The 8,956-nt window shown below is 40.1% G+C and overlaps 1 non-coding gene across 1 annotated transcript; it reads right to left on the bottom strand.

Annotated features, from left to right (window-relative positions):
* Nucleotides 1-509: 509 nt before the first annotated feature.
* Nucleotides 510-616, bottom strand: LOC141616461 (small nucleolar RNA R71). Its single transcript, XR_012530808.1, has one exon. It is a non-coding gene; the product is annotated as a small nucleolar RNA R71 (small nucleolar RNA).
* Between the last annotated feature and the right edge of the window lie 8,340 nt (nt 617-8,956).

Raw genomic sequence — 8,956 nt, forward strand, 5'->3', positions numbered from 1 at the left:
CGAACAATAGGAGACTTGTTAGGAGGAATTTAAGAGGTATTAGTGAAGTTGTTCAACCCACTAGTGAGTTTGTCAATCCTTTCGCAATAGAAGGAGAAGAGAACCCATTACACAATACCCCACAAAATCCACCTACAATGCCTAAATTCTCGTCACACTCCGTACCCATCGAGGAAAATCTACCAAATGGTACTCCTACACCGCAACATCTAACCGGAAATTTTATTGCCAAGTCCGCCTTCATCCAATTAGTTGAGAGGAGCCAATTTGGGGGGATGCCTAGTGAGGACCCTCATTCTCATATGGAAACCTTTTGCGACTATTGTGATGCAATCTCTCAAACGGGCGTGACTCAAGACCAAATTAGATGGGTCTTATTTCCTTTTTCCTTAATCGGCACCGCGAAGCAATGGTTGAAGGGCCTTGATAAGGCCACCCTCGGAATAGATTCTTGGAAGAAGTTGGCTCTAGCTTTCTACAAAAAATTCTACCCACCGGAAAAGACTAACATGCTAAGAGCTCAAATTACGGGTTTTAAGCAAAGGGATGAAGAATCTTTGTATGAAGCTTGGGAGCGGTTTAAGGGAATTTGTCGCTCATGTCCTCACCATGGACTTAGCGAATGGTTTTTGGTACAACAATTTTGGAATGGTTTATATGAAGATTCTAGGAACATTCTCAATATGGGATCAAATGGAATGTTCACCGAAGTTGATGACAATCAAACATGGAACAAGATTGAGGAAATGGCGGTCCATAACTCACAATATAGTAGACCTCGCAAGGCTACTAGAGGAGGAAAGCATGAAGTGGACTCCGTTACTCAATTGGGTGCTCAACTTAGTGCTCACATTGACACAATCAACTTGAAGTTTGAACAAGCTATGGCTAGACTTGAGGAAAACTCAAAATCATCAAAGCATCATGTTAATGCCATGACGGCATCCTCATCAATCCCAAGTGGGATATGTGAGAATTGTGGAACTTTGGGACATGACCAAGGTGAATGTAGGGGAACAAATGAACAAGTGAATGCTTTCCAAGCATATAAGAGTGGTACCCCTTATTCCAACTTTTACATTGAAAACACCAAATTCCATCCAAATCTCTCATACAAAAGCCAAAATGTTCAAAACCCTCAAATAACATACACTCCACCACCCATGAGAAACCAAAATCAAAGACCCTTTTACAATCAAAACCAAGGTTACCAAAATCAAAATCCATACAATCACCAAAATGACCAAGGTTTCGATGTCCAAAAAGCGGTCCTCCAAATGCAAAAGAATCAACAAGAATTTTTCACTCAAATGCAAAAAGATAGCCAAGCAAAGGAAACCACCATCAACAACATTCTAGCTCACACCAAGATGTTGGAAACACAATTGACTCAACTAGCATCTTCAAGCTCACAAAGACAAAGGGGCAATTACCACCTCAAAGTAATCCCCCAAGACATGAAACTGTTAGTGCCATTCACTTGAGAAGTGGTACAAGGTATAAAGCACCGAAGAAGCAAGTTGAGGATGAAGTTGTGGAAGCTAGTGAAAAGGAAGAAATTGTGCAAAACTCCAAAGATGGAGAATCATCAAAAGAAGAAAGTTCAAAGAAAAATGAAGACAAGGCCAAGGAGAAGGAGCCCATTGTGATTAGACTTCCTTTTCCAAGTCGTCAAGCCAAGCCCAAATTTGATGATCAACTTGGAAAGTTCATGGAAATTGTGAAGAATTTGGAAGTCTCAATTCCTTTCACGGAATTAATCAATCACGTGCCGGCCTACGCGAAATACATGAAAGATATCCTCACAAAGAAGAAGTCGATCTGGAAGCTTGAGACTATCGCCTTCACTAAGGTGAGTAGTGCAATACTTCAAGGGAGTTCACCTCCAAAGTTAAAGGATCCGGGAAGCTTCTCAATACCGTGTACCATTGGCGACACAACGATCAACAAAGCCTTATGTGATCTAGGGGCTAGTGTGAGTGTCATGCCGTACTCGGTGAGTAAAAGGTTGGGGATGGGAGAGCTTAAATGCACCAACATCACACTCCAAATGGCCGATAGATCGACGAAGACACCATTAGGAATATGGGAAGATGTCCCCGTGCGAATTGGGAAGTTTTTTATCCCGGTGGACTTTGTCATTGTTGATATGGAGGAAGATTCCAACATTCCAATCATCCTAGGAAGACCTTTCCTACACACCGCGGGTGCGGTGATTGATGTGAAACATGGTGAGCTCACTCTAGCAGTGGGAGATGAAAGCATAACTTTTAATCTTGACAAGACTATGAGAGCTCCTCGTTTGCATGAACCATGTTTCATGATTGATCATTATAGACGAAAGGATGAAAGGAAGAAATCGGAACTCCAATGGAAGAAGAAAATTGAAGATGCTCCATTCAAAGAGCAAGTGAATTGTGACAAGGAGAGCTTGCAAAGCTCATCAAAATCAATCAAGGAAGAAGAGGATGGCCTCATTGGCCAAGAGAAGAAATTGGGAGAGTTGTCTCCATCTAAGCAAGAGATTTTCAATGATCAACTTAATGAAGTTTGTGGTCTTTGGGACGACGAATTTGAAGGGATTTTTAATCCCTACATTGGTAATGCCATCGATCAAGACCAACAACAAAGGCCAAGGTCTATTGAAGACCTCTACCATGATAATGAACAAGCTTTTGATTACTTCTTCAAGGTGTTGAGCAATATCAACAACACCTTGAACTTGCCCCCTTGACATCTCATCATGAATGAGAGTTTGGTGGAGTCCTCCCTAAACCACCACTTGTAAATATTTCTAACTCCCTAACTTATATTTCAATTCTTGTATTGCATTTTTTTCATCTTTGGATTTTTATTTACTTTGATCAAAATAATTGTCATGTTTGAGAGAAGTGAGGGAGGGACTAACAATTTCAATTGATGTGTAGTGCTTTTAGCTTAGTGTGGGGATGACAATTGCCTAGGCTATCCATGCCTTAGTAGTGCCCCCACAATGAAGAACACAAGATTTGAAGAAGAATGGAAGAATGGTAAGGGAAATGCATTGTGCACGGATGGAACTGAATCCGTGTACACAGGGGAAGAATCCGAGCGGATTTCACAGAATCCGCCCGTCTTCAGTAATCCGAGCGTCTTCGCGAAAAGACGCCCGTCCCCGAATCGAGCTGAATTTTGAAAATTTCTTGATCGTGATCAATCCGGCGTCTGAGCAAAATCCGCCCGTCTTGAAGAATCCGCCCGTCTTGAAAGAAAGACGTCCGTCTTTGCAGCTAAGGAAAACAAGCAAAAATCTCCTGGACTGAAATCCGTCCGTCTTCAAGAAAATCCGTCCGTCCCGTGTCAAGCAAATCCGAGCGTCTTCCACAGAATCCGCCCGTCTTTAGGCGAGTTTTGTAAAGCCCAGAAAGAGCAGAATCCGCACGGATTGGGCAGAATCCGCACGGATTGCCCCTGCAGATTCGAAAATTTCGGTCTCTTTAAAACCACTCCCACCTTCATTCATTCATTCATTCATTCATAAACACTACCCACAATATCAAAACCCTCATCCTCTCCATCACAAAAACAAAAACCCTCAACAACATTCACCAAAATCAAATCAAACCATCCTTCTAACAACAAATCAATCACTTCTTCTTCAATAAAAATCAAAACCAAGCACAAAATCTTCAACCTTTGAGTCGATTTTTGATTTCATAAAGGCAAAGCCTTTCACCTTCAAATCGATTTGGGTATACTACAAATTGAAGATTTTTCATTCTTTTCTTGGTTAGTTCATCAATGGCAAGGACTAAGGGAGCAACGAAGGCAACAAAGGCACCAAAGGCTAAGGCACTCTCACAAAGGCAAAAGGCTCTTCAAACAAAGAAAGCATTGGCTATGGTGGTAGCAACACCAAACTTGGAAGTGCAACAACAACAACAACCTTCTATGGGAGCAACAACACCTTCTACTCCGGAAATTGATCAACTTTTGCATTATCCGGAGGTAACTTTTATTTCCGATACCCATAGAAATACTTTTGTCAAGTTTGCTATGAAGTCATTACAATCCACCAAATTTATATGTGAAGATACCTTAGAAAAATTGGGTGTTCTTGAGCAAACTAGAGCCTTTTTCAATGCCATGGGGTTGAAGAAATTGTTTGAAACAAAGGAATTGACATACCCCTCCCTTACATTGGAATTTTTGAGTTCTTTGAAGTCACCAAAGTTGAGAATAGGGAGAATCTCGAGTTTCGTCTAGCTAATGTTAGTAGACGCATTACCTTTAGGGAATTGAGTGAAATTTTGGGTCTTAGTGATGAACCGCGTTATTTTAAGAATTATGGAAAGTATGACCCCGAACCTCTTTGGGAGGCAATATCCGGGAAGAAATTTGAGGACTTTCATGCGAGTCGTGCTCTTTTGGTCCACCATCCGGGCATAAGAGTATGGCACAAGGTCGTGGGAAACACCATAATTGCAAGGAAAGATACCAACCATTTCACCAAACTTGATTTTATTCTCCTTGAATCGGCTTTGAACATTGGAAGAGTACACACCAAGCCTTACAATTCTTTGAGGCTCTTGGTAGATATATGGCTCAACATTGATTGTGGGAAGAAGGGCACAACCGTTATTGTCAATGGTGGCCTAGTCACTATCCTAGCTAAGCACTTTGATCCTAACTTCAATAAGGATAACAAGTACAAAGCAAAGGAGGGTGGCCATCTTGTTGATATGCATACTATGATACACAAGTTCAAGTGGGTTGCCCATAACCCCCTTGACACTAAGTATGGATGACTCACTAGTGAAGCTAGATCGTTCACCTTGCCTTCGAAGATTTGTCGTCTAAGCGTCCACCGGACCAATTATCTACTTCCCCTTTCTAAAGAGGCCGAGTATATTATTCAACAACAAAAGGGTGATCTTGAAATACCATCCTCTTCTATTGTCATACCACCTTACCCATTTGAGTATGAAGAGTTCAAGCCGGAAGGAGTTGAAGCTAGAAAAGATTATGTGACTCTTCTCATGCAAGCAATGCACAAGCAAGCCTTTGAAGATCGGAAAAATGCTTACTTGGCTCAATATCCACCCCTCCTACACTTAGCTAGGCAAGGACTACTTGATCCATCTTGTCCTTTGCCTAGTTGGGCTGATAGAGAAGTCCTATTTCCGGGTGCATCTAGGGTCGTTTTGGGTGACAATGAGGTTGTTGGTAATGATGAAGAAGTTGATGATAACATTGATGAAGAAGCAAGTGAAGGAGAAAAGGATGGTGAAGATGATGATGAGAAAGATGAGGAAGAAAGTGGAGAAGCAAATGACAAGGGAAGTGGCAATGTGGCCACTTCTAATGAGGAAAGTGATGGTGATAGCATGATGGAAGATTAGAAAGCCTTGGAGACTCCTACCCTCTCATGGTTTGTCTATTTCTCTCTTTGTTTTAAATATAATTTTGATCATTGTTGGAGTAGTCCTAGCACCATTAGAGGACTCACACCTCGGTACCATTGAGGTGTTCTCATTTTATTGTTCCCATTTTCAAAATCCAAAATGACAAATTAGTTTCATGCATAGCATAGTGTGTGCATGAACTACACCCATCCTTGGACATTAGCAATAGTGTCTTACTCGGTTTGGGGAAGTTAATGCATACACAACGGGAGGTAATCTAAATTATCCTCTCCGTCATAACAAAAACCATGCATCATGTAGTGTAGCTTAGTGTAGATTGCATTTAGTATAGAAATCATGCATCATCTTTGCATAATTTCCATCATTTTGGCCATTGAGGACAATGCCCATATTAGTGTGGGGATGGGAATTCTAACATTTAACTCTTATTCAAAAAATCCAAAAAAATTGAAAAATCTCAAAAATCATAAAAATTTGAAAATTGAAAACCCAAAAACATGTTTATTTCCTTTTGTAGTCTTGTATGTATTGTGTTTGTTCTATCCTTGTTCACATTGATTGACTACGCCACATCCGAGACATGAGGATATTGAAGACCGCATGGTATGATCTTTCCAATCTCCTTTTTCCTCTTTATGTTGATGACTATGTGGCTTTATTTTGATTGATGCGGTATAACAATGTGAACTTAGGACTTGCATTTAGTTTATTTGTCATATTAGTTGATAGAATCACTTGCATTAGGATGTTTATATTAGTTGCATCATGGCATGTAGTTGCATAGAAATGTTTTGAAAAATGCCTATTTAGGAACTTTGACAAGAGCAACTAAGCCATTACAAATACTTGTTCAACTTAAGACTTTGCCTACTAGAATGGTTGTAAAACACCCTAGATAGTGTCATACTAGTGTCTTTTGACCCATGATCCAAAGCCTAGTCAAGGGTTTGCATGTGAGTCACCTATCCAACCCCGTGATGCGATGTGGACTTGGTTAACTTGTCTAGGTGACCTTGTTTGACTTTGTGGTAAGGCAACCCAAAAATATTTTCTATCAATAAGCTTGAAGTGCTCATTTCAAAGAAATTTTGTCATGTGGAAGTAACGTAATGCCAAGGAAACCTCAAATGTTATGAATTGATGAAAGTTGAGAAATTTAAGTTGTTTTGATGGAGGCGTACCACTTCGATGTGCTTTGGTGCGGGATCCATTGAATTGGGCCCCCATACGGTTGTGAATTCGGCCGCCCAGAGACAGAGTGACTATCACTCCGAAAAGCTATTATCTAGAGATTAACCGGTTGCCTAATAAGCGATTGGCGAAAGCAAAGGACACTAGCCCGGAAGGGACAAACCCCATCTTAAATTTTTGAAATATGAAAGTGAAATGAGGACAATTTTGAATACTAGTCATATCCACCCATTGTGAATAAAGATTTGAGCATTTCATTCCCAAAAAGCCTTTTGTCAAGTCACTTGGTCGAGTTTGGGATGATCCATGACCTTTACTTTTGTAGAGAATTCGAGACTTGTCATGTCATATGCTACTAGCATTATAGGGATCATCATTCCACCACCATCCGATCGCTCTTGACGAAAGCATTTGGAAATTGAGGACGAAAGTAGTCTAGTTTAACACCATTTGGAGGTGATTTAGTGCCATCCTCTTAGACTTAGTAATTTGTTGAACTAGTATTTGTGAATGATTACATGCTCTTAAATTTGTTCCTCTTTAGTGCTTCCGCCACTTGATGAGGGAGTGGCTATTCTTTTTGTAGATGCATCCATTATGTGATTTTATGTGCTTAATGTTTGGATGTGTCGCCATTTTGGCAAGACCCACCTTGCCTTGCAAGAAGGCATCCTACCTCATGGTTGTCTTGTTGTGAGTTGAAAGGGCGGAGTGAGACCCGCTAAGTGTCTCATATCGGCTATATTATTAGGATAGGTTAGTATTGGTCCTAGTCTTTGTCACCTCTTTACTCGGGACGAGCAAAGGTTCGGTTTGGGGATATTTGATGTGACCATAATTAGCGCATATTTAGCCCCCGAATTAGCCTTGTTCCCATGCTTTTTAGTGCATGTTTGGGTCATTTCTTATCTTTAGTTCTTTGTTTTGCATATTCTTTGAGATTTTGATCCCTTGGTAGGAAAGGAGTAAGAATCTTGCATTTTCATGGCAAAACGAGACTAAATTGATCGAATTCAATGATCAAGCATCAAGGAGAGACAAGATTAGAAGGCCTTTGTACATACTATAGTAGAAGAGCAATGTTGAGAAAGGATCCTTGAGTCCCCAAGGAAATCCCCAAGGAATTTATGAAGAAAAGGGAAGAAGAGAAGAAGATATGTTGCTGACTGACAATCCGAGCGGATTGTCACCAATCCGTCCGTCCCGCAGCTGCACAATCCGTGCGGCTTTGTTTGAATCCGCTCGGATTCCACCTCCACAATCCGACCGGATTCCCTTGAATCCGCTCGGATTCCAACGCCAGATTCCGCCCGTCCCGACCTTATTCCGCCCGGATTCGGCTCCAGCACGAATTGTCTTCTCCAAGCTACAAAGAAAGAAGCCCTTCTCTCGAAAAATACCGGCTCCTCCTTGCTCAATCTAAAAAGTGTAATTACTAGTTTAGCCCTTAGTTAACCCTAATGCATCCTCCCTAATTTCCACTATAAATACCCCATTAGTCTAATTAGAGGAGCATGTTCTTCTTATCAATAATTAGTGTAGTTAATATCAATCAAATCTCTCTTTAATATTGTAATCAAGTATTAATCAAGTTTTAATCCAAGTTTTAGTTCTTTAATCTCTCTTTTGTTCATCCTTTATTTTGGGTAATTGAAGATTATTTGGGTTATTGTTGGGAGATTGACAACCTCTCAATCAAGCATTCAAGTACATCTTTTATCTTTGCTTTATTATTGGAATCATTAGTAGGTATAATCTCTTAATCCCTTTTTAATTATTGTTAATTACTTTCATTTATTCATCATATTTCATATTGTTGGTATGATTGACAACCTTGCTAGCATGATCAACATGATAATGAGTGAGTAGTCTCTTAGCTAGGGTTAATGGGTGATTAGGGGAAACCAACATGGAGAATGATTCATGCTTAAATTAATATGCTTTCATGTTTTATTTGCTTGCTTGTTTTGATCTCAACTCATGCATATGTTATATTTGATGAAATGCTAAGCCTATGAATCCTTGCATTTACTATCATCTTCTATCTTTTCAATGAGACTTGTAAGACATAACCCAACTCGAGTCTCATTAGACCATGCATGTTGTTGAGTAGGGAAGATTAAGTCGACTTGTAGGTGTTGTACAATCTAATCGATTCGGCTCCGGGACCCAAACTTTCCTAGGATTGTAAGATATAACCCAACTCAATCCATCACAACAATAATTGCTTGCTTATAATTTGAGAACATGTTTGTATGATCAATTCCCATGATTCCCTTATGATCCCATGACACCCTAGTGCCTTTAATCAATTGTTTACACCCCTTTAATTCATCTTGCTTGTTTATTTTCATTGCTAT

This window comes from Silene latifolia, chromosome 11 (genome assembly GCF_048544455.1).
Source record: "Silene latifolia isolate original U9 population chromosome 11, ASM4854445v1, whole genome shotgun sequence".
In the NCBI taxonomy this organism is placed as follows: Eukaryota; Viridiplantae; Streptophyta; class Magnoliopsida; order Caryophyllales; family Caryophyllaceae; genus Silene; species Silene latifolia.